General features: G+C 39.8%; 1 protein-coding gene and 1 non-coding gene across 2 annotated transcripts in view; both read left to right on the forward strand.

Moving 5' to 3' along the window:
* RORB (RAR related orphan receptor B) overlaps positions 1-27,023 on the forward strand; it is a 211,828-nt gene that overhangs the window by 83,846 nt on the left and 100,959 nt on the right. The gene's annotated exons all lie outside the window — the stretch shown is intronic.
* On the forward strand, positions 25,567-25,636 carry LOC113897963. Its single transcript, XR_003512476.1, has one exon. It is a non-coding gene; the product is annotated as a small nucleolar RNA U2-30 (small nucleolar RNA).

A 27,023-nucleotide genomic window follows, 5' to 3' on the forward strand; every position in this document is an offset into this window, starting at 1 on the left:
GAAAATAATTTAACCTATAGGGAAATGCATGCATTAAAGTTCTTCCCCAAGGCTGTAAGTCCGTGCTGTAGTTATTGGTGACATCGTGTGGTTGATGTTGGTATCGACAGCAAAGTCAGAGTTTCCTAAAAACAGTTAAATTACTCTCTTAGCAAATTTCAGTTATGCAATAGTGTTATCAACTATAGTCCTCATGTTATACACTAGATAATCATATCTTATTCATCCTATTAAATTCATCTTTTACCAACATTTCCTTATTTCTCCCACCCTCGATCTCTGGCAAACACTTTTCTACTCTGGTTCTGTGCTTTAACTATGGTCACCAAAAAAAAAAAAAGATAAATATGTGAGGTGATGGATTAAATGAAGGGAATCTTTTCACATTGTATAAGTGTATCAAATCATCATGTTCTACACTTTAATCTTATAATTGTATTCATCAGTTAAACTTCAATAGATCTGGAAAATAAACACTTTTCAACAAAATAAAAGACTCTTACTATAAATTAGGGGCTTCCCTGGTGGCTCTGTTAGTAAAGAATCTGTCTGCAATGCAGGAGATCTAGGTTTGATCCCTGGATCATGACAAATAATTTGTCCCTCAGATTATACACTTCCTTTAGAGTAATGTGATGTGCAAATACTTGTAAGAATTGTGAGAATTGTGACTACCATGTGCAGAGTACATTGAGACCGTATTTTTGCTACAGCATTTGCTCCTTTCCATTATTAAAAATAAACCTGAATTTTTAATTAATGGGGTTGAGAAATAGTTGTTCTCCTCAAAAAGAAGGGTAGAATTCTCCATTCACTATCTCAAATTTTTACTTGAAAAATGTCACTGCTATTAAAAACAGAAAACCAAATTTTCTCTCTTTTTTGCTAAAATTACCTATGATATTTTAATCAAATATTATTTCTGTAAGGAAGATCCCCTGGAGTAGGAAATGGCAAACTGCTCCAGTTTCTGCCTAGAAAATTCCATAGACAGAGGAGCCTGGTAGGCTACAGTTCATGGTGTCGCAAAAGAGTTGGACGTGACTGAGCACAGTTCACAGCTAGACTACACAGAGCATATAACGTCACCTAAGGCTGAGAAATGTTTTGCCATAATTCCCTTTTCAGTTCATAATGTAACGTGATTTTTGTTTAAACCTTGAAATTGAAAAATCCTTAAATGAGAGTGCTGGTTACCAGCCTTCGGTGTCCTGCTCCTGCAGTTCTGCAGTGGAAGGTTGCAGCCTGGAAGATGGCCCTCGGTTTTTTGGAGGAAAGACAAGGCTGAACCCCAGCCCCTTATAGCACAGGTATGGTAAGTACTCACTGAACCAGCTTCCTCCAGCAGAGCTCAGAGGCGATGATTCCTTTGGGTGCTATTCTCAGCCATCCCCATCTCTACCTCTCCCTCCCTCCAGCGGCTCTTACCCAGTTCCCACCTCCCATTATTATGAACAATACAGATCTCTCTCAGGATCCTTCTCGCCCTACTTGGGGAAGGATCTCAAAGTTCTACTGTATCTCCACCAGAGATATCAGTTTGCGACTTTTGCTAGGGTTCAGTGAAAGAGAGTTACCCGGAGGAACTCTCATTGTGCCATAGGATTGTAAGTGAAAAATCTCTCTCTTTCTTTAAAATTCAAGCTGCTAACTTCAACGGGATGGGGAAGCACAGAAAACATTTACAAAGGTGATTGTCACTGGTTTAAAAGAAAAATAGGAGTGATGGGAATCGTATTAAAGAAAAGACCAGAGTCCTGGGAAACGCAATCTTTAGTTGACTGAGAAAGTGTCTTGAAGTAAGCAGAGGGATAGAGAGTCATTTTCCTGAGCCTGGATGATTGGGGAAATCTGGGATGTGCTAGGGACTGTAGTGCAGGCTATTTTTGGAGAGAGCTGAGACCTCTTGTTGCTGTGCATTGAGAAAGATGCCCCACAGTGATAGCTGGTTATTGCACTGGTGGCATTGGCAATTGATGAGGAGATGGTATCATCCTCTAAGTGTAGGTCACAGGAGGAAAAAAGGGTGATCTTGAGGGCAACGAGATACAAAACCAGAGGAATCACACTGCTATTACCCAGAGCTAAATTAAAACCAGTAAGGAAAAACCTCTTGGAATATTTTTCCTTCTACACTTGGGGCCAGTCTTAGGACTAATTAGCTAAATTCAGCTGAAATCCTCTTTTTTTCTCAGTAGGTTTCACTTAATTACCTCATATGTTTTCTCATCCAGGTGTGACATAACAAGGTTAAATTCAAGCAAGTTCCAGTGCCACTTTCTAAAGTACATTCCCAATTTTCCCCTCATAAATGTGATATACAGGACAAGAACTTCTAGAACATGAGGAAATGGCTTATAGAATAACTATTTAAAAATTAGCAAATTGTAGCTGAATTTGAAGGAGTAATTTTCACCCTTCAGAACTTTTTGATTGTAGATTACCAAGATCTCACCTCTTTCGTATCAAATTCTTTTGGTAAGAATTTAGGAGCACCGCTTTTCCCAATCTCTAAAATATGTAAATTGAGATAAAAGCAATGAAAGTTTCTCCTGTATTTTGATTACTATAAAGATTGGCAAGTTTTTAAATGCACTTTTTCACATCTTAACTCTATTGGCCTTTTTGTGAAGAGAGTTTGAGGTGCCATTTTGGACATTTAATTAGCTGGTACATCTTGTAAAGAATTCAAGCGTGATCTGTGTAACTGTTTTAAAGGGGACTGCACATCCCACACCGATGGACCAATCAGCCACTTGTGAGTGTCATTGGTACAAGTGGGCTTTCCCATTCAATTTTGGTTCCACTCTAAATGATGACTTGGGTGCTTGAATGTATTCCGTCCACGGAAGGCCAGGAAAGCACTGTATTCCCAGAGCTTCATGCAACAACCTTCAAAGGCTGAGTTTTTGTTGTGAGAAAAACGGGGTCTAATGATTACAGCAAGCAGGGTTGGGATTTTATTGGTGTACTTTATTTATTTATTATTTTTTTAAATTTTATTTTATTTTTAAATTTTACATAATTGTATTAGTTTTGCCAAATATCAAAATGAATCCGCCACAGGTATACATGTGTTCCCCATCCCGAACCCTCCTCCCTCCTTCCTCCCCATACCATCCCTCTGGGTCGTCCCAGTGCACTAGCCTCAAGCATCCAGTATCGTGCATCGAACGTGGACTGGCAACTCGTTTCTTACATGATATTTTACATGTTTCAATGTCATGTGAAGGTGACAGTGTTGACATTAAATCAAATTCAATTAGCATGGGCTTGCTAATGACTTACACTGCCTCAGACAGTAGCAAGGACAAAGCACTTGGCAAAAAATTTCCTGGTTACTGTCTGGTTTCCACCTCCTTTTGTGGCTTTCTAGCGCCACAGCAAACTGCCAGCTTGTCTCCATAGATGAACATCAGAGAACTTCACTAATGAAACCCCTGACACTATCTGTGTGTGATGAGAGAGAAGGGGTGAGGAAGGCAGGGGGACTTCTGTCCTCAGGTGCTCTCGATGCAATTTCGAATACCACTGTGGAATGCGTCGAAAGAAACAGCAATTGCGTCCCTCGAGGATAACTTGGCTGGACAGGGTATCAAAGCTGCAAGGGGAAATAAGGTCTGTGGTCAGGATAGGGTTTCAGTAAAGCTAGAGGCACCCTCCCGGAATGTGTGGGAGGCCAGGCCATTATCTGAGCAGCATTTTAAAGGAACAGAGGCTCCATTATGATACCTGCACCACCCCAGCAAGACGAAGACGATGTCCATTCTAGATAGCCATGGCTTTGATTGACTGCCTCCCCATTGTTAGTTCCCCGATTGTCTGGCGAGCTCATTTCATATGGACCCCCCTCCCCCAGAAGGGGGCAGACAACATACACCTCCCGTTTTGCTATCAGCAAACAGTCCCAGCCTGAGCCAGTTTCAGGAATCCTCTGTAAACACAATATTGAATAAATAAAATATGATCTTAATTTAGAGAATGAGTTTGTGAGAGAAAAAGCCAATATCCTGGCATATTGTTATCTCACTTTAATACCTCAAGCTTGAATGTTTATCCTCAAATTATCTTCTCCCTTTCATCTCATAGACATTTTCCCCGACTATCTTTTTTCTATTCATTTAAATATACTGTTAATAACAGTTGCATAAAGTAGCATTAAAGAGCTCTGAAAAGGAAATAAAGCATAGTTTCTGGTGAAAGCATCCGTATTTGTTTAGTCTTTAGGCATAAAACATTGCCCACATTATAGTGCAACTGGATTATTATTTAAAAAAAAAAAAAAACAAAGCCTTCCAAAGTCAGAATTGGGCAAAAGCATCAGCCGTCCTGGGTTACATGTCCTGATAGATTACTTTATCATGTGAAATTAGAACTTGGAAACACCACACAAAAAAAGCCCCGAAGTAGCCATACAGTTGAGAAACAAAGCCTATAGTGAGGTGATTTTGGTATTATGAAGAAAAGAAGGAATCTCCCAATTCTGGTGACTTTTGAGATTATGAACAAAGAGAAAAGATAGGAAGCAATGTTCCAGAAAGGAGTTTTCCAGTGCCAGTCACGCTTAGTACTAAACTCATCAGGGACTGAAGCCTGGCGTAAGTTGGGGGCAAAAGAGTATTTGTACAAGAGGAATACAAAGTACAGAATGAAAACAAATTCAAATTCCTCTAAGTGTGTCGTGATCCTTGGAAAAGTTGATTTGAGCCCTGTGGAAAATGGTCTGGAAACTTCAAATACCTGGACTGGAACAGAAGGCCTCTGTCTTAATGACAACTGCAAGATGACCTTCATTATGCCTCTACTTGAAAGCAATCATCTTGTTAACCCTTTAAAATTACTTTGTAAAATAGATATTATTCCTCTCATTTTACAAACAAGGATGCTGAGGCTCAGTGGCAGTTCTAGGATTTCTCAGTGGACACATCCCCCTGGAAGAGGCAGCTGAAGGACCTGTCGGGCGATGTTTCCTTAATAGGCACATTCCTTTACCTTAAACAGATTATTTATTCACATGGCACTGGCTTAGCACTGCTGCTCCGCTGACCAGAGAAGGTGAGAAACTTTTTCAAAATCCACCAGGTAATATCGGAAGTAGAACAAGGGTGATTTGAATCTATCTGCCTGACATCAAAGTCTGCTCTAATAGAAGGCTTACAAAATGCGCCACCCATAGTAACTTTACTCACTGTTGCAGGCTTCCAAAACTATGTACATGTCTGGACATACATCCAGGAATAGGCTAACTGTTCTGAAAGGCCCAATTTTTAAAAGATTTGACTGCTCCAGCTGACAGGGCAGTTAACACAGAAAAAAAGTTACACAGTTTCCTCTCTACAAATTAGGGATTTGCCGCCTCAAGTTTTGCACACATTAAAAGTCAGAAGGGGGAGGGATAAAGAGCAGTCTCCCTATGGAGTGGTATAGGGAATATTATACTCCACAGAGTAGGACAGACAAATTGGACACAGACTTCTATGAGAATCACGTGAGATAATGTGTGTGAACACATTTTGTAAATGAAAAGGCACTGAGAAATGTAAGCTTGTGTTAGTAATAGCATTATGATTTCTCTGCCTCCATTCTTAATGAAATAATGGTCTCCTTCAACGTCCTTAGAAGCCAATCCAACGAGTATGTTTCCAGAGAAACAAAATGTAAAGGTAATTGTGGATGTTCGATAAATATTAAAGAGCCTCACTATTTGTGGGAAGCTTCAAGTACATGATTAAGTTGCAGGTGATGGTAAAGGAAACCAGCATGATCTTTAATTATAAAATACTTGTTAAGCTTGATTCCAGTAAAATGCAATTACCTTGAAACTTCTGGTTATATCTCACAAGAGGTTATGTTCTGAAGATGAAAGCTTTTGTGGATGGATGTTAGACTCCATTGTTTGGGACTACCTACACCGGTCTGGGCCCCCTGTCTGCAGCAGCTAATCACCATTAACTTGGCAAGCCTTGCAGGAATTCCCAGTTGTGTGCCAGCCATTCTGTGGCCCACCTTGAAGTATGGAAACATCACAGAGTGGGGATAAGGGCAACAGTGGCAGACCAGAACATTAGCTAGGATTAAGGAGAAAGGGACTTAAAGGGAATTCAAGATTTCATAGTGGACAAAAGAAAACTCAGTAGGAGGGAGAAAACGGAACTGTCCTTGCACATGTCACCATGATTATAATACAAATATATATATATATAAGACTAACAAGGAAACCTCTGAATATCAGTTTAGAAAACTATCCATTAGTTTTTACACCTTCATTTTAAATTGAAAATTTTAATCAGTGCCTGTTTTTTTCACCTTGCCTATGGAAGCAATTGATGGGCTAAGGAAATGCTATTTTGAAAGTCTTTTTTTTTTTTTTTTTGGTTTCAGAGTGGTAGTTTTCCAAAAACCTTTTATTAAGAACATTCTTATGTGGTAGTGATAACTAACATTTAAGCAGTGCTTACTACATGCCTTGTACTTGCAAGTGTATGTTTGTGTGTGTGTGTGTGTGTGCATTCGGTACTCATGGTGAACCCCTGGAGAAACTGAGACACACTAAATCTGTGTGATTAGCCTCACTAATGTGATTGTCTCTGGTCACACAGCCTATAATGAGAGGAGTCAGTTTCTGTGACTAGGTGGTCTGGATACAGAGTCTGTGCTCTTATCAATGACACTCATCCAGGTTAGTGCCATAGATGCTTCCAATATATACAGGTTATAAGACACCTATGTCTATGTGATCTGTGTATCTTATGCGCTGACACAACTGAATTGTGCTGGCTTGTTTCTATGTTCATCAGTTTCACCCTGTACAACTGGATTTAATTTCTTCTCTAACGTCAAAATGGTCTGTAGAAGAGTCCCATCTCCTTTTTAAGAATGTTCAGTTCGGTTCAGTTGTTTAGTCATGTCCGACTCTTTGCAACCCCATGCACTGCAGCACGCCCGGCTTCCCTGTCCATCATCAACTCCTGGAGCTTGCTCAAACTCATGTCCATTAAGTCACTGATGCCATCCAACCACCTCATCCTCTGTTATCCCCTTCTCCTCCTGCCTTTAATCTTTCCCAGCATCTGGGTCTTTTCCAATGAGTCAGTTCTTTGAATCAGCTGGCCAAAGTAATGGAGCTTCAGCTTCAACATCAGTCCTTCCAATGAATATTCAGGATTGATTTCCTTTAGGATTGACTGGTTTGATCTCCTTGCAGTACAAGAGATTCTCAAGATTCTCCGGCACCTCTGTCCAAAAAAAGTACTTGGTATCTTTTCTTTTGCCTTCAAAATTATTTCTATCTTAAATTAGAATTGAGAGCTTAAATGCAGGGTGACCATCAATCTACTTTTAGGAATCCTCCTTTTTTCCACCTCATTCTGCATTTGCCTTAGGGAGTAATGGCAGGCTTCAAAGTCAACGAATCTTAGAAATCCTAAAATATTATCTGGCCTGGCTAGAGAAGCTATTAATCCATACCCACTCTCCCATTATACAAATAAGGAAATTAAGGACCTGGCAGGGTACATGGCTTTGTGCAAGATCATACAGCTAGCAAGTGATAAATACAAAATTGGAACCAAATATTTTGCCTCCTTTAGGGGCATTTTTTAAATTACAGTTGTTGCCTTTCTCCGTACTGAAAGTCTTAGGCCAGTAGGGGTCAGCCAAGAGCAATTCTCTTTCTAAATGTTTAGCCTTGATTCCAGGGACCACTAAGATCATAAGATAAACATAGGGTTCTAGGAAGAACAGGGGCTTCCCAGGTGGCTCAGTTGTAAGGAATCCACCTGCCAAGCAGGAGATTCAGGAGACATGGGTTTAGTCCCTAAGTAGGGAAGATCCCCTGGGAGAGGAAATGACAACTCACTCCAGTAATCTTGCCTGGAAAATTCCATGGACAGAAGAGCCTAATGGGCTCCAATCCACACAGTTGCAAGAGTTGGATACAACTGAGCATGCAAGAGATGAGGAAGAACAGGAAAAGTTTAGATTATATTAGGCCATCAAATGTTCACATAAGAAAGTGAATGGTAACAGTTTACAGAGAGTGCGATTAAGACCCAAGCTGAATGTATTCTTTGGGAACAGTCCTTTCAGCATATTATGTGGTTAGGCTTCCCAGGTGGCTCAGTGATAAAGAATCTGCCTGCCAGTGCAGGTGCCACAGAAGACACGGGTTCTATCCCTGCATCAGGAAGATCCCCTGGAAAAAGAAATGGCAACTCACTCTAGTATACTTGCTAGGATAATCCCATAGTCAGAGGAGCCTAATGGTCTACGGTCCATGGGGTTGCAGAGTCAGACATGACTGAGCAAGCATACGCGAAATGTGTTCAGGTCCAGGGCATGAAAGAATCTAGGAAGTAAGTAGGTTATGAGACCCAGTTGATACAAGGATCTCATGAATCAATTCTTAAAATTGTGCCATAAAGTGCAGTAAAAAGATTTTATTTTGAATACTAAAATTTTACTTGAAGTAATAGACTCTTTTAAAGATACTTTCAGTTCAATTCAGTTCAGTTCAGTCACTCAGTCGTGTCTGACTCTGCAACCCCGTGGACTGCAGCACATCAAGCTTCTCTGTCCATCACCAACTTCCAGAGCTTACTCAAAGTCATGTCCACTGAGTCAGTGATGCCATCCAACCATCTCATCCTCTGTTGTCCCCTTCGCCTCCCTCCTTCAATCTTTCCCAGCATCAGAGTCTTTACAAATGAGTCAGCTCTTCGCAGCAGGTGGCCAAAGTATTGGAGTTTCAGCTGCAGCATCAGTCCTTCCAATTAATATTCAGGACTGATTTCCTTGAAGATGGACTGGTTGGATTTCTTTGCTGTCCAAGGGACTCTCAAGAGTCTTCTCCAACACCACAGTTCAAAAACATCAATTCTTTGGTGCTCAGCTTTCTTTATAGTCCAACTCTCACATCCATACATGACTACTGGAAAAACCACAGCTTTGACTAGACAAACCTTTGTTGGCAAAGTAATGTCTCTGCTTTTTAATGAACTGTCTAGGTTGTTCATAGCTTTTCTTCCAAGGAGCAAGTGTCTTTTAATTTCATCATGGCAGTCACCATCTGCAGTGATTTTGGAGCCCAAAAAAATAAAGTCAGCCACTGTTTCCACTGTTTCCCCATCTTTTTGCCATGAAGTGATGGGACCAGATGCCATGATCTTAGTTTTCTGGATGTTGAGCCTTAAGCCAAATTTTTCACTCTCCTCTTTCAGTTTCATCAAGGGGCTCTTCAGTCCTTCTTCACTTTCTGCTATATGTCACCTGCATATCTGAGGTTATTGATATTTCTCCTGGCAATCTTGATTTCAGCTCGTGCTTCATCCAGTCTAGGATTTCTCATGATATACTCTGCATATAAGTTAAAAAAAGCAGGGTGGCAATATACAGCCCTGACATACCCCTTTCCTGATTTGGAACCAGTCTGTTGTTTCATATCCAGTTCTAACTGTTGCTTCCTGACCTGAATACAGATTTCTCAGGAGGCAGGTCAGGTGGTCTGGTATTCCCATCTCCTGAAGAATTTTCTACAGTTTGTTGTGACCCAGACAGTCAAAGGCTTTGGCATAGTCAATAAAGAAGAAGTATATATTTTTCTGGATCTCTCTTGCTTTTTTGATGATTCAGTGGAGGTTGGCAATTTGATCTCTGGTTCCTCTGCCTTTTCTAAAACCAGCTTGAACATCTGGAAGTTCACGGTTCATGTATTGCTGAAGCCTGGCTTGGAGAATTTTGAACTTTACTTTACTAGCATGTGAGATGAGTGCAATTGTGCGGTAGTTTGAGGATTCTTTGGCATTGCCTTTCTTTGGAATTGGAATGAAAACTGACCTTTTCCAATCCTGTGGCCACTGCTGAGTTTTCCAAAGTTGCTGGCATATTGAGTGCAGCACTTTCACAGCATCATCTTTTAGGATTTGAAATAGCTCACTGGAATTCCATCACCTCCACTAGCTTTGTTCATAGTGATGCTTCCTAAGGCCCACTTGACTTCACATTCCAGGATGTCTGGCTCTAGGTCAGTGATCACACCATCATGGTTATCTGGGTCATGAAGATCTATTTTGTACAGTTCTTCTGTGTATTCTTGCCATCTCTTTTTAATATCTTCTGCTTCTGTTAGGTCCATACCATTTCTGTCCTTTGTTGTGCCCATCTGTGCACGAAAAGTTCCCTTGGTATCTCTAATTTTCTTCAAGAGATTTATGATCTTTCCCACTCTATTGTTTTCCTCTATTTCTTTGCATTGATCACTGAGGAAGGCTTTCTTATGTTTCCTTGCTATTCTTTGGAAGTCTGCATTCAAGTGGGTATATCTTTCCCTTTCTCCTTTGCTTTTTGCTTCTCTTCTTTTCATAGCTATTTGTAAGGCCTCCTCAGACAACCATTTTGCCTTTTTGCATTTCTTTTTCTTGGGGATGGTCTTGATCACTGCCTCCTGTACAATGTCATGAACCTCCATCCATAGTTCTTCAGGCACTCTGATACCTTATTACAGCCATATACATCATTGACTTAGATGAAATGGGACAAGCCCTTGGTCTTTCTACTTGATTTCCATGTGAAGTCTGTTACAGGGCTTCCCAGTTGGCACTAGTGGTGAAGACCTGCCTGCCTGCGCAGGATACATAAAAAGATGCAAGTTATATCCCTGGGTCGGGAAGATCCCTTGGAGCAGGGAATGGCAACCCACTCCCGTATTCTTGCCTGGAGAATCCCATGGACAGAGGAGCCTGGCTGTCTGCAGTCCATAGGCTCACACAGAGTGGGACATGACTGAAGGCACTTGGCATGCATGCATGCACGAAGTCTGTTGTGGTTAAAATCACCACTAGGGTTCTACCTTTCTTCTGAAGTCCACCTAACTTGTTTGCGTAAGTCCCCATCACCAGATAAATCCTCTATCACTTGATGGTGTGTTTTAGCATGTCCTTCTCCGTTTCCTTCTGCCTGTGCTGCCTCACTTCAGCTCAGTAGTCAGCGATCATCTGCAGGAGAAAACAGAGCACTCCTTGACCTTGATTTTATATATATGAGTAGATGAAAACCTCTTGCCAACAAGCCAGTTTATAAACTATATTCATTTTCTATTAATATATATAAATATACACATATATAGAATATAAATATTTTTAGCTGATCAAGTTATGTTTTGTGATTTTTCTAAAACTTACTCCACTGTTTCCTCACCTAGACTAACAAATAATAATTTACGTTTAGTACATAATACTTTCAATTTTGACTTGTAGCAAATCTGGCATGGAACTTAAAACTAGATAGATGGAAATTGCTGAGCAATAGCAAAACTACTGTTTATTTACTGATACATTAATGATGATTTACACATTGCAAAGCATACTTTACTTTTCCCTTTTTAAGTTTCTTTCTTTTTTGCATTTGTCTGCTTTAGATTGCTGGCAGCATCTTTTAGCATTGTTAAAGAGCTGAATTCCCAAAGGCTTTCCTCTCTAAATCGTAGCATTGTTAACTGAACTCTGCTGGTTGGGCCTTTCTCTTCTTATAAAAAGCTATAAGGTGACCAAGCACAAGAGTTTAATTGAGGCACCAATTAAAATGTTGATGGTAAATACTTTTCCATGGGAGATGGAAAAGTAGTTCTGTTTGCTTGAGAATGTAAATTGCGTCATGAACTTGAGAAGCATTTTTCCTATCATGTCACATTCACTGCAGTAGAAGAGAGTATTTTATAAGACACTGACTCTTTTGAAAATACTAGATTTTGATTTCAACTTGTGTCTATCAGCCTTTGCTCACTTCTCTCAGTGGAGTCTGTGTTCCATCTGGGTAGACTTATTTGTCCAAGAAACATTGGAAGGCATTTCAGAATCACCTAATATGGCTTTTGTTTAGAAAGCGAAACTTGGAAATGGCACAGTTGTAGTAAGCCTCAATAAGAGTGTAACCAAAGGGATAAGGAAATCATCAGTTTGAGATAAACTTTCCTGTTACACCAAAGAGTCTCAAAAAAATGCATGAAATACACATGAATTTTTCTATGCTAATTCGCTAAGCCAGTGTTACCTGTTGCCAAGATTTGCATGAGTATTCAAAAAAAAAATGAAATTATTCTGGTATCTTGCCCCTTTGTTCTCCTAGTTTTGAGATATAAGTGACACATGTCAATTGTGCAAGTTTAGTGTTCAGCTCAGTCACTCAGTCATGTCCGACTCTTTGAGACCCCATGGACTGCAGCGTGTCAGGCTTCCCTGTCCATCACCAACTCCTGGAGCTTGCTCAAACTCATGTTCATAGAGTCAGTGATGCCATCCAACCATCTCATCCTCTGTTGTCCCCTTCTCCTCCTGCCCTCAACCTTTCCCAGCATCAGGGTCTTTTCAAATGAGTCAGCTCTTTGCAGCAGGTGGCCAAAGTATTGGAGTTTCAGGGGCAGCATCAGTCCTTCCAATTAATATTCAGGACTGATTTCCTTTAGGATGGACTGATTGAATCTCCTTGCTGTCCAAGGGACTCTCAAGAGTCTTCTCCAACACCACAGTTCAAAAGCATCAATTCTTTGGTGATTAGCTTTCTTTATGGTCCAACTCTCACATCCATACATGACTACCGGAAAAACCACAGCTTTGACTAGACAGACCTCTGTTGGCAAAGTATTGTCTCTGCTTTTTAATGAACTGTCTAGGTTGTTCATAGCTTTTCTTCCAAGGAGCAAGCATCTTTTAATTTCATGGTGGCAGTCACCACCTACAGTGATTTTGAAGCCCAAAAAATAAAGTCTTTCACTGTTTCCCTGTCTATTTGCCATGAAGTGTTGGGACCAGATGCCATGATCTTAATTTTCTGAATGTTGAGTTTTAAGCCAACTTTTTCACTCTCCTCTTTCACTTTCATCAAGAGGCTCTTCAGTTCTTCACTTTCTGCAGTAAGTGTGGTGTCATCTGCATATCTGAGGTTATTGATATTTCTCCCGACAATCCTGATTTCAGCTTGTGCTTCATCCAGTCCAGGATTTCTCATTATGTACTCTGCATATAAGTTAAAAAAGCAGGGTGGCAATATAAAGCCTTGACATACTCCTTTCCCGATTTGGAACCAGTCTGTTTTTCTATGTCCAGTTCTAACTGTTGCTTCTTGATCTGCATACAGATTTCTCAGGAGGCAGGTCAGGTGGTCTGGTATTCCCATCTCTTTAAGAGTATACAGTGTGATGATTTCATACACATATGTATTGCAAAATTGTTACTACAATAAAGCTATTTAACATATCACATTATTATTATTACATAATAATTATTATTTACATAATAAATTATATAATTATTATTTTGTTGTTATGGTGAGAATGTTTCAGATCTACTCTGTTAGCAACTTTCAATTATACAATACAGTGTTATTAACTATATCCATCAGGCTAGGCATTAGATCCCCAGAACTTATTCATCTTATAACTGGAAGTCTATAGCCTTTGAGCAACATCTCCTGCATGTCTGTAACTCCCCATCTCCTGCAGCTACCATTTCAGTCTGCTTCTATGAGCTTGGCTTTTTTAGATTCCATATATAAGTGAGATCATTCAGTATTTGTCTTTCTCTGACTTATTTCACAGATCTTGCCCCTTGATTGGTACCCAGAATCATCTTTCCAAAATTATTACCTAGAAAACAGTGTAAAACCAACACTGAAGTCCTTTTAGTATACTAATTCCTTGTGGCTATGGGCTTCCCTAGTGGCTCAGACAGTAAAGAATCTGCCTGCAATGCAGAAGAATAGAGGATTCTATCCCTGGGTCAGGTAGATCCCCTGGAGAAGGGAATGGCTACCCACTCGAGTATTCTTGCCTGGAGAATGTCATGGCCAGAGGAGCCTGATGGGTTACAGTCCACAGGATGGCAATGAGTTGGACACACCTGAGCAACTTCCATTACTTTCACTATGGGAAAATTAAAAAGAGAATGTTACTGTCTTCCTGTTACTGCTAATCCTCCAAAAGAATTCTATAATAATTTTTAAGGAATATACTATTCTTCCAAGAAAGGAATTAAGACCACCAAAGTTTATTCATCAGGGATGGTAAATCAAGCAGCTGTTTGTATCCTCTTCTGGAGACTGAAAGAAACTCCTGGTCCTAAACATTTTTCAGAATCAGCTCAGGAAAGTGGCAAGAACACTCAATGTACCAGTGATTTATAAGGATATTACACTCCCTTGGGAAAGTCCCTGAAATAAATCATGCCTCAGTTACTTTGTGCAAAGTGAATTTTTATAACAGCAATAGTAGAAGAGAGGAAAATTTCTATAGTAAGTCTGGAAATAAGTAAGGGAACGTCATGGGCTTTTTAGAATCAAATATTCCATTGAATCTCTAGAAGTGAATGAAGTTTTGTTCTGTCAAGCTGTGGAAAAGGAGCCAGATGTTCTGGTGGGCAAACAGCTTGACTCCTTCCCTCTACCCTAGAGACTCAAGTCTCTGACCTTGGTAACACAGAATTCCAAAGAACCTGCACATCTCCTCTGGGTTCCTAAGTGGAAGTAAGGATGTATACTAGCTTCTGTCTTGCCTTATGAAAATTAACCAGCATCTTAAGAATGTCAGCTCATTCCTTCCAAAGGATCTATACAGTAAAGTTTCATGCAGTCTCAGGCATTTAAAATGTTACCACACCATATAAATCAACTATACTTCAATTGGAAAAAAAAAAAAAATCGTTGTCAAAGGTGGGGGCAGTGAAATAGGATCCAGAAGGCCTACTCTTTCTTGAGCTGTAAACAAGCATTTTCTATGTGCTCCACTCCCACATCAGCTGATTAATAAAACTAAGACCAGTTTCAGAATACAGATGGAAAGAGATCATTTACTAAGGAAACCAGATTTGTTTTGTTTTTTTATCTCTTATCCCAGGAACTTAAGATCAAAGGAAAGCTATTAACAAGTGAGGTTTGCCAGCAATAAATTGATTGCCTTTACAACCTCACCAGAATGACAAGAAATAGCTCCATGGGCTTGAGAGGGAAAAGTTTGCAGACCTCAGCCCAAAATGCAAAGGAGCAAGAGGCATTAACAATAAAACATGAGCCCACATGCACCTCTTCAAATATTCCACTCTCCCTACAACTGTATCTTATCAGTCTATTCAAAGGCTCCAGTCTGTGTAACTCTCGGTGAAATTCTCTCTTAATGAAGTGATGCCCCTGAGAGCCAAGCATTATTTGATATTGAATTCATGACTACCGTTAGGCATTAGAACACAGGGCATCCCTCTAATGGATTATTTGATTGTATATTTTATGCCACTCTTTCTCTAGAGCTTTAGAAACTCAAAGACACCTGCAATACACTTTATGCATGTGTAGATTGTTATTTTACATCTTAAAAATAGCACCGTTATTTTATTTCTTAAAGCCTGTACTCATGAAGCGAAATAAAAAATTCTCAGCCATATCAATCAGTTGAAAAAAATCAGATTCCTTGGATTTGTAGTGACAATATAAATATTCTATCGTCTATTCAGTGTCTATTTATATCTCCTCTTGAACTTCCCAGCATGGATGAAATATTTCATTCTGTCAGAAGAAGTAACACCCAAAATAAGATTACCTTTTAAGTAGAATGGGAAAAGTTTATGACTAGTTTGCTTAAGTTGTTAGGCTATGATATTAATACGACCAGGATTTCAGGTTCAAAGTATGAACCTGTTAGCTATCTGGGTTAATTTGCCTCCTACTTATTCTCTAAAATCAGCTTCCAGATGGCTTTTGTTATGTGTACAAAAAAGAACTCGACCAAGAGGGTAAATGGACCAGTGGAAATTGTCACTGATATGAGAAAAATGGCTCAGACCCCATGCCCTACTAATGGCAGGTAACAAATTCCAGTGCCACTTAAAAATGTGAGCACATTATTAAATTGAAGAGAACCCTACAAAGGTTACAAATTGGCAGACTGCCTGCCAAATACTCCCAACAATATTATTTTGTTTTGCCCCTATAGTGTTTTTAAAACACTTGAGTCAGTTACCAAAGTTCAAAAATTGGAAGATATCACACAAAATCCTGGGTTGCTTCTATGTCTACAGTCCTACTCAGTAACTTCAGCTGGATCTGAGCAGCACCTGCTCCTTTGGATAGAGTGTGTGCTTTCTAGTTCACTACAGTCCCCACCACACGCCACTCTTGTGCTTATCTCCCTTCTACTATATATGTTACCTCCCCAAGCCTCAGACAGTACTGGTACTTGAGCTTATGATCTCCTGCGTGTCTCCTGCATGCATGTGTGCTAAGTTGCTTCAGTTGTGTCCAATTCTGTGAGACCCTATGGACTGCAGCCCACCAGGCTCCTTGTCCATGGGATTCTCCAGGCAAGAATACTGGAGTGGGTTGCCATGTCTCCCTCCAAGGGATCTTCCTGACCCAGGGCTCAAACCTTCTCTCTTATGTCTCTTATGTCTCCTGCATTGGCAGACAGGTTCTTTACCAATAGCACCACCTGAGAAGCCCATGATCCCCTGAGGTTCTTATATACACAATATGAACAGTTGTAGGATCTGAATCTGGAGGATGGCATGGCAACTCACTCTGGTATTCTTGCCTAGAGAATCCCTATGGACAGAGGAACCTGGCAGGCTAGAGTCCTTGGGGTTGCAGAGTTGGACAAGACTGAGCGACAAAGCACAGGATCTGAGTAGCTTATTTTTGAGGGGAAAAAGATCCATTCATTTAGTTGATATCAATATTTGATTTGAAATTATAGAAAAGTGAGAGCTGCTGTATCTTCAAGGAAAGACTCAAGAACTTGAACTACTGTGGCTGTCTTGCTCATATCTCTGCCTGGGATTGTTTGTCCGAAGGTCTCTATGCTTGCATTAGCAGCTGTGTGTCACACAGACTGGGCCCTGTTATGTGCAAATGAATGGTGGAGAATGTATCTCTAGCTCCCCCTACCCATCCTCTTTCCATAAAAATCTACAAGGCTTATACACTTCCAGATCAGACACAAACCTTCTTTCCAACCCGTAGATGTTCCTCTAGGGCTCAGGCCAGTGTTTCTGTAAAGAAATTTGCTGTGGCCTCAGTAGATGGTTAATAAAGCAGTTTATGGACTAAAGGTCCAGCTTGCACCACACAGACAATTTCCAAAGCTGCACATGTCCCAACAATCTTCCCCAAACATCCTGACAGTCTCTGTGGACCTATTGATCTGTTTTCTGTACCTAATCCTGGAATTGTTTATATTTCCAAGTGCTCATTATTTTATTTGATTTACTAATTCTGCAGATAATCATTTATCTGCTAAAAAAATTGTTTTGTCTAGTCAAGTAGACTTCTAAAATGTACCCTTAGGTTGATGATCTGTCAGTTACAGAAGACAAGCAATTCAGACCACAAACCAGCTTTATCCTTCCTGAGGCATAGCATCTAAGGAGCAAATACTGTTTAGCTCTAAACCTCTCTGCTTTTTGAGCCAATGTTGGCTGGGTTGCAATATGCTATGTGTCAGTTCTGGTGGGCAAGTCTACAAGTTAAAGATGTCTCTTTCCTCTGTAAGGCAGAATTCAGCATTTGCTCAGCTGGAAAAAAAAACTCATTAAGAAATAGGTTGAGAGCTTTGATGGCATTGCTTAAGTTTATGCAAACGTTGTCTCTGTGTAGAGCAGGTACATATTGAAGCTTACCTGTCAGGAATCTTCTGATGGTGAGGAAACCTTGCAGAGGACTTAGCTTGTGCTGTCCCTCTGTGTGCCAGTCTTTATTTATTTATTTTCAATTGAAAGATGATTGCTTTACAGTATTGTGTTGGTTTCTGCCATACATCAACATGAATCAGCCATGAGTACAAACATGTCCCCTCCCTTTAAAACCTCCCTCCCACCTTACACCTCATCCCATCTCTCTAGGCTGTCACAGAGCCCCAGTTTGAGTTCCCTGAATCATACAGCAAATTCTCACTGTGTGTGCCTGTCTTGATGATCATAAACTTTCTCTGTAACCTTGAGACTATAGCTGGACAGGCTGAGAGTTAAAAGCCACTGATATCACTAAATGAGCTATTACTGGTAGATTCAGCATAGTGAATCATATAGAAGTCTATTCCCATCTTCTGTGTAGTCTTACTATTTATATGAGCCTTGCCTTATTTTTTTTTAAATTACTTCTGTGTCATTTCAGCAGCCCTGTAGACAGTATGATGGAGTGGTGGAGAGTTTCTTTGGAGCCAGTCTGTCTGGGGTTGTATTGGCTGCATGATCTTAGGCAAGGCAAGATATTTCTCTTCTCTATGCCTCAGTTTCCTCATGCAAAATGGGTATTAGGAAAATATAACAACTTATAAGGTTGCTGTGAGGATAAATGAGATGATAATGAAACAGTGACTAACTCAGTATAATGACTGGCATGTAAGTAAACACTCACTTAAATGTTGATTTCTTATTATTTCTCCAGGAAGCACAGTGTGCTAGGCTCTAAAGAGAGCTGTCTGGGAGTTTCATGGTGCCATTCAATGCATTGAAAAGGTTTTCTATTGATTCAAGTGTCTACTGTTCTTCATGTCAGCTCAGTATCACAGAGGATAGCATTAAGAACACACTCGGCTAGACATTACTTTATTCCATTTAAAGTCATTGTTTATTGATAATGGAGACACATGCTCTGCAACAGTTTCAATTTACTCTTCAGTGACTATTGTCACAGACCTTCAAACTAATGGAGCTTTAAACAAAAGGGAAGCAGAAGTGGAACGAGCCTGGGGGCTGCCTTCAAAGTGAGATCGCTGGGTAAATGGCGAAAGCTTCTGGCACTGGAACTGGCTATCAGTAGATGTGAAGCTGGGTTGTTGCGTACGAAACAACCATACATAAAGTGTTTCGTGTTGAATACATGTATCTATGTGGCTCAGTCCCTTCACTGTTCACCTGAAACTACCACAACATTGTTACTCAGCTATACGCCAATAAGAATAAAAAGGTTTTTAAAAAAGTGCTTCATGCTGAAAATGACAATACTCCCAGGGCCCTGGTGAACTAGGGTCTCATGCCCCTTTCAATCTCAGCATTAATGTGGTGGTCCAACCAGAGACCCTTGGGGTAATAATGGAAGAGTCATACAATCTATTTATGCACAAAGTGTTGCTTGAAGACTGAATAAATATTATCTCATACAGATACTGGGTTAGCCAAAAAAATTCATTCAGGTTTTTCCATAAGGTCTTATGGAAAACTCGAGCAGACTTTGTGGCCAACCCAATACATTTAGATACTTTATTTAGGGTATTGTAACTGGGATTACTCCCAATCAACAGATTCTGAAAGTACAGCTTAAGATGATCTGAAAACCTGCCTGACCTGTGCGTGTGTGTATGTGTGTGTGTTCAGTCGTATCCGACTCAGGTGAACCTGTAGCCTATGAGGTTCCTCTGTCCATGGAATTTTCCAAGCAAGAATTCTGGAATGGGTTGCTATTTCCTACTCCAATGTCTTTTTATTCCAAATTTTGGAAACCATTCTCCTTAGGCTAATTTCAAAAAATATAGGAGAACAAAAGAGTAATATATGAAAAACAACAGTGTATGGCATTCTTCAAAGGTTGAATAACCACATTTTATAGAGAGCTTGAAGGCAGGAGGAAAAGGGGATTACAGAGGATGAGATGGTTGCATGGCATCGTCGACTCAATGAACATGAGTTTGAGCAAGCTCTGGGAAATGGTAAAGGACAGAGAAGGCTGGCGTGATGCAGTCCCTGGGGTTGCAAAAAGTTAGACATGCCTGAGTGACTGAATGACAACAACATAAAGAATAGAAGCAAGTATCTGCTCTTGGATTTTTCTTAAGCAAAATTATAAATTATTGGGAGGTTATGAAATTGAATATCTCTTGCTATTCAGTAATCTTGGTAAGCCTCTTCCTTTCTCTGAATTTTGTCTTCGATGGAGTGCAGCTGACAGCTAGAGACAACTCTTCGTTTGTCCTAGCCACTAGACTATGAAGAATCTCCTCGTGGGTACTATCCTGTCGGTCACTGCTTCTGCCCCAATCCCATTAGAAGTTATTCACATTTGGCTTTCAACTAATTCTTTTAGGTTTGTGCATATTATCACTCTATGTAAGTGTGTGAGCATTTGACTCTTTTAAAGTATCTACACCTCACTCTTTTTTAAAAAATTATTTTTAGAACAATTTTCAGTTTATAGTAAAATTGAAGGGAAGGTACAGAGATTTCCCCAATGCCCTCTTGCCTGCACACATGCATAGCCTCCCTCATTACCAGCATCACTCACCAGAATGGTACATATTTTACCAAGGATGAACCCACAGTGACACATCACCCAAAGTGCATAGTTTACCATAGGGTTCACACTCGGTGTTGGCTTGAATAAATGTATAATGACATGAATCCATCACTATAATATCATATAGAGTATTTTCACTGCCTCCAAAATTCTCATCCCTCCTCACTCCTTACAGACACAGCACTCTTTTTCCACAGAGGATATTAGCACTGAAGATATCCATAATGTATCAAAGTGTCAATGATCCACAGATCCCAATGGCATATGAAACTCTAGAACTAATAAAGTAACTTATATTGTAAAGAAACGCATTTAACTTATTTTTATTTGTACTATTGACTCTGGAAAAATAGAATTGTATGTGTATGTGTGTGTGCATGATTTACATGTGCATTTTCATAATATTTTATTTTAGGAATACTTATTTCTGCTTCTGTGTTATGCCACTCCATATGGGCAAAATTGAAATCTACCTGCATCTGGCAAATGTTTTTTATTTATGTTTTGCCATGTACTTTAAGATTGAAGTAGAGATTGTGACAGAAACCCTGATAATATGTACTAACATCACTCAGGAGATTGGTCAAATTAAACACAATTTTTAACTTTGGTTTAATCATAAAATTAACAACATAACCCTCTCTTACCTATGTCAGAGAAGATGCATTGTCCTGTTTCTTTATCCTCTGCTCCGTATCAAAAGTCTTGTCTGACATCAACTCCTAACCGATGTGTCCGTTGTCTTAATACCAACATTAGCTGGTAATACCTTGAAGAGCAGATTGTTTAACTTTGGGTTTTACTTTCCCCATCAATAAAATTAACAACAGCATCATCTAAGCTATCAGTGGTGTAATGAAAGATAGGAATACTTATAAATTAATAAAGATAAAATTATTGAAGGCGATTTTCGCCTCAGTTGACTCATAGTACTCTGAATGGACAGTTTCAGGATTTGGGTTTGCACTGGTCAGAACTTTAATGCCCAAGTCAGATAAAATTCATATCAGCTCTCCTGACCACTTCCCAGTGGAAGAAATGAAATTCTATATTAAAAGTTACTTTTATATGAGAACATCTGCCACTTCTGAAAATGAAATAATTTGATTGGTTTTATTTTTTGAATGATTCAAATATTGCCAGACTACCTGGATGAACTTGAAATGAGCCACTTATCTATTTTATGTTATGTTGCTTTCTGTGTTTTTCAATCGTATCTGATTTAACTCCACGATGGATCTCCAAGTATCTCAGTTAGCCTTACTGCCTAACAAACTAGCCCAACAACTTTGTTATTGTTTAGTCACTCAGTCATGTCTGAATCTTTTGCAACCCCATGGACAGTAGCCTTCCAGGAGCCTCTGGCCATGGGATTTCCCAGAGAAGAATACTGGAGTCGGTGGCCATTTCCTTTCCTGGGGGATCTTCCTAACCCAGGGATCAAACCCTTGTCTCTTGCATTGGTAGGTGGGTTCTTTACCCCTGAGCCACCAGGAAAGCCCCAAAACTTAGGGGCTTTCAAAAACAAATATGTGTTATTAATTGTAATTCTGTGGATCAGCTGGGCAGTTCTTTTGTCGAGCCAGTTTAGCTGATCTTCAAAGTCAACTGACGATTCAGCTGAGAAAGGATGGTCCTGGATGGCCTTCCCTGTCTGGTGTTTGGGGAGTTGGGTGGTCAAGGGGACTTCAGCTGGCCTGACATCCTCCAGTAGGCTAGCCTACTAATCAGCAACAGAGGGCAAGTCCCAGCACATGTCAAGCCTCTGCTTCTGTCAAATTTGCTCTTAACCCATTAGCCAAAGCATGTCACATCACCAAGGCTAGAGTTAGTGTGGAAGACACTCCCCAAATGTGTGTGTATATAGAGATATGAAACTTTGGTTGCCATTCCTGCTAGCATTATAAACCTGTTCAGTCACTGGGTCTTCTTTTTTGAAAAGCCATTCTAATATAATTCTGTATAAACTGTCACAAGATTCTGATCATTTCTCCCTTTTCACCAGGGCTCCTGAGCTACAGGAGTCTATGTTGCAGAATTTTATTTATAATAAGGTTTCTTTGAATTTAGAAGACCACTTTCAAAATATCTAATGAAAGCAGGAGGATACAGTGGCAAAAATATGGCACTAGGCCTAAGCAGGCATGCTTTCTCACCAGCATGATGTGGGGTGAGTGAGGTAATTAGGACAAGTCCCTCCCTTTCAGTGAGAATCAATTTGTTCACCTGGAAAATCAGGGACTGGGGTAAAGCCTCCACCTGACTTTGCTATTCTACAACTCTAAAAGGGCCTGATATGTGCAACAATACAAAATTGATTCAGGGCCTCAATAAACATATGGATATATTTCTCTATAAGGAAAATATTGACCTTGGCAAACTCAGGTTAATAAATTTTGATATTTGCCTCAAAATAAATCAATACCCACTTTTTATCTTCACATAAAGTAATACTTTTATGAGCCAAAGCTAGTGATGGAAATGAATTTGCCTCTAATCCTAATAAATGCATTATATATAATGTAATATTATTACAGATCATCATTCATTATGGCTGGACATTCTTTGATTTAGAACAAGGGTATTATACTCTTAATTCATCATTCAGTTAACTTTTCTTCTGAAGGAAAGATTAAAAAAACATTTCTCATTCTTTTGGGACCATTAGTACATGAAATAGTATATTCATTACATAAGAACACTCAGAGCTTTTAAGCTATCAATGGAATCTTGTTTAGTCAGCTAAAGTACATGTATTACCTTGTTGTATGGGTACAAAGTGATTCAAAGCAAGATACCTTTTAATCCTCTGAGGAAAACAGTTGCATATTTCTCTGGCCTGCTTTCACTGTTAACGTTTCCTATTTCTTCTTGTTTTCCTTTGGATTTGGCACTGACCATTAGATGAGGTTTTTTTTTTTTTTTTTCTAAACAAGGAACTCAGAAAGAAATGAAGGCTCTATGTACCTGCTTAGCAAAAAATTATTCTGACTATAATTTTTCTCCAAAATGAAACACAATATTAACATTCACAGAGTAGCACAGGTAGAACTCATTGACCATTCCATTATAGAGCTCTTAAAAACATCCCTTTAAAAAATTGCTAATATTTGAGGTCAGAATATTCCTTGGAATCATTTGTCCTCAGACTCAGTATAAGGAATTAGTAATTTTCTAAAATTAAAAAAATGTTGTAAAAAAAAAAAAAAGGAGTATGTCAAGGCTGTATATTGTCACCCTGCTTATTAAACTTATATGCAGAGTACATCATGAGAAACGCTGGGCTGGAAGAAGCACAAGCTGGAATCAAGATTGCCAGGAGAAATATCAATAACTCAGATATGCAGATGACACCACCCTTATGGCAGAAAGTGAAGAGGAACTAAAAAGCCTCTTGATGAAAGTGAAAGAGGAGAGTGAAAGCTGGCTTAAAGCTCAACATTCAGAAAACGAAGATCATGGCATCTGGTCCCATCACTTCATGGGAAATAGATGGGGAAACAGTATCACTTTATTTTGGGGGGCTCCAAAATCACTGCAGATGGTGACTGCAGCCATGAAATTAAAAGATGCTTACTCCTTGGAAGGAAAGTTATGACCAACCTAGATAGCATATTCAAAAGCAGAGACATTACTTTGCCAACAAAGGTTCGTCTAATCAAGGCTATGATTTTTCCAGTGGTCAGGTATGGATGTGAGAGTTGGACTGTGAAGAAGGCTGAGCGCCGAAGAATTGATGCTTTTGAACTGTGGTGTTGGAGAAGACTCTTGAGAGTCCCTTGGACTGCAAGGAGATCCAACCAGTCCATTCTGAAGGAGATCAGTCCTGGGTATTCATTGGAAGGACTGATGCTAAAGCTGAAACTCCAGTACTTTGGCCACCTCATGCGAAGAGTTGACTCATTGGAAAAGACTCTGATGCTTGGGAGGGTTTGCGGGCAGAAGGAGAAGGGGACGACAGAGGATGAGATGGCTGGATGGCATCACCAACTCGATGGACGTGAGTTTGAGTGGACTCCAGGAGTTAGTGATGGCCAGGGAGACCTGAGGGCTGCAATTCATGGGGTCGCAAAGAGTCAGACATGACTGAGCAACTGAACTGAACTGAATTTTGTAAAATAGACAGGAAGGGCAAAAAGTGAAATTAAGAAAGTGGGGGACTTCAGTAGTAGATGAATGAATTGGCAATCCTAATTTTAACTGGTTTTTTGTGTGTGTGTCTCTTTACTGTTTCTTCCATTACTGGAACATAACTGCAGAGGTCCCCTTTTTCAACATGACTTACATTTTTTTTCAAAACAGAGTCCCCTTCAGCTCAGTAATAAAGCCCAGACAAGGACTGGATTCAAAGCCTCATTTTGTTAACTACATATTCTAGGACTTTGGACAAGTCACTTTGAGAGCTTCAGACTTCTTCATTCTTTAAATGCTGTCAAGATCTATCACACAGGACATTAGTTAGAATCAAAAATCATTTGTTGTATGGACTGCATCTAGCAAAATGCCTGCTGCTGCTGCTGCTGCTAAGTTGCTTCAATCGTGTCCAACTCTGCGATCCCATAGACGGCAGCCCACTAGGCTCCTCTGTCCCTGGGATTCTCCAGGCAAGAATACTGGAGTGGGTTGCCATTTCCTTCTCCAATGCATGAAAGTGAAAAGTGAAAGTGAAGTCGCTCAGTCGTGCCCGACTCTTAGCGACCCCCTGGCCTGGAGCCTATGAGGCTCCTCCGTCCATGGGATTTTCCAGGCAAGAGTACTGGAGTGGGATGCCATTGCCTTCTCCGGCAAAATGCCTAGTACTCAGTAAATATTAGTTTTCTTTTCCATGCTTTCCTTCTGTATCTCCATGTCCATTAAACCAAAGTTTAAAGGAAAGAAAGAAACCACAGGACAGGGGCATCAGGGGGTCTTCTCACGTGCCTTCCTATCTATCCCACTCTCTCCTCTCTCAAGGATCTGCTGCAGGTGGGGTGGTGGGGATCTCTACAAGCATCACATCTTCCTCAGAGAAGTATTTTCTAACCAGAAGCCGGGGTGGGTCTCCTACTATGCACTCCCTGTTCTTCTCTGCACTTTGCACACTTGCTACTCATTCATTACAATGATTGACTTTCTGTTACTGCTAAGAACATAGACTTCTGTGTCAGACTGCCTAGATTCAAATTCCACCTCCTCCACTTATTATCTATGTGACCTTAGGCAAGTTACTTACTCTTTCTGTGCCTCAGTTTCCTCATCTGTAACATGAATATTACCTACCTCAGTGGGCTGTGGGTGGGGGTGTAAGAAAGGCTGATCAGTTCTGAGCAATGATGAAAATGTTTTACTACTGACCTTTATAGCTATGAAGCTTTCTATACTTGATCTGAGCTCAGAATTTAAATTTTTAAAAAAATAAATATGCTGTTGATAGACTGATTACTTTTGGATCAATCACCAGTCCTAAACTGGAATATAAAATATTTTATCAGTTATGTATAACAGTATTTGCTTCTAGTCCAATAACTGTGACACTTGAACCTCAGCTCGATCTTAGCTCAATTCCTGATTCTACCACTTACATGTTATGTGACTCTGGGAAATTTTCTTAGCCTCCATAATCTCACCTGTAAATGCTAGTCATACAGATTTGCACACAGTAAGCTCAGTCCACGGTTTGCTGTCATATGAGTGAGACCTCTGGCCCATCCATCTCTGTATTCTGTCCCTCACCAGACACCAAAGGGTATTTTGGAGAGTACAGTATTGCCCTTCAGGAGTTAATTGTAATTTCACTTTAGAAAGCTTCCTATTCTGCATGATTTGGGTATTTTAAAAGAAATCCCAGCACCAACTGAATGGCAGTGAAAGAAGGGAACAATGAAGGCACCTTCCACCAAGCACTAGAAAGCACTGAAATTTCTAGCTGTATTCAGCTCTTGTAAAATGAACTTTAATGTAGGCTGGACTTCTAAAATTCAACTATCCCAATAAGGCCTTTAAAAAAATATTCAAATCTTCAGTTGGGACCATGATACTCTAGGCATGCGAATGAATGGCTTTCCATTGTGTGTCAATGTCTACTGAATGGGGAAAACATCATGCTCTTCTCATTAATTCTCTTTTTAAAATAAGTCCCTTTGCTTTAAAAGATGTTTTGGGAGGACACAAACCTTGTGCACACTCTAGGTACAAAAAAAAGGGAAAATTTAGATTTATGATGAAAACATAAAATCAAGCTGTAAGCATTCTAAATTTAATGTGGATAGCGGATACTATACTAAGTGGACTTAGATCATAAAGTCCTGATGACTAGTCTGATTATTTATCTTACTTTCCAAAAGTGTTGTGGTTGAGATAAAAGAAAAAAAGGATAGAGAGAGATGTTCTTATGGAATTTTAAATTGTTTTTCATATAAAGCATGTTTTTCTCAAAGCCGGATTTACCTAAATTCACTGACAGCTGGAAGTCAAATGTATTCACATTAAATTGTCTACATCACAAGATTCCAGTAGATAAAATACATTTCATTCATTAATGTAGAAGAGACCCTAACTCCTGTATTTAACCAAATATGTTTCTCATCATTTCTAATGCTTAGAGAGGGGTATGTGAGAGAGAGAGAAGAGAGAGAGAGATGATGGTCGGTTCTTTTTCATTTGACAGTGTATCATTTTTTAGGTTTGCTTTCTGTTTGGTTTTGCAAAATAGGAAGAGGCTGACCATCTACAATGGCCCAGATTTTGATAGTTCAGGAAGTGACCATAACCATCTCCACTTA

Source organism: Bos indicus x Bos taurus, chromosome 8 (genome assembly GCF_003369695.1).
Source record: "Bos indicus x Bos taurus breed Angus x Brahman F1 hybrid chromosome 8, Bos_hybrid_MaternalHap_v2.0, whole genome shotgun sequence".
Lineage (NCBI taxonomy): Eukaryota > Metazoa > Chordata > Mammalia > Artiodactyla > Bovidae > Bos > Bos indicus x Bos taurus.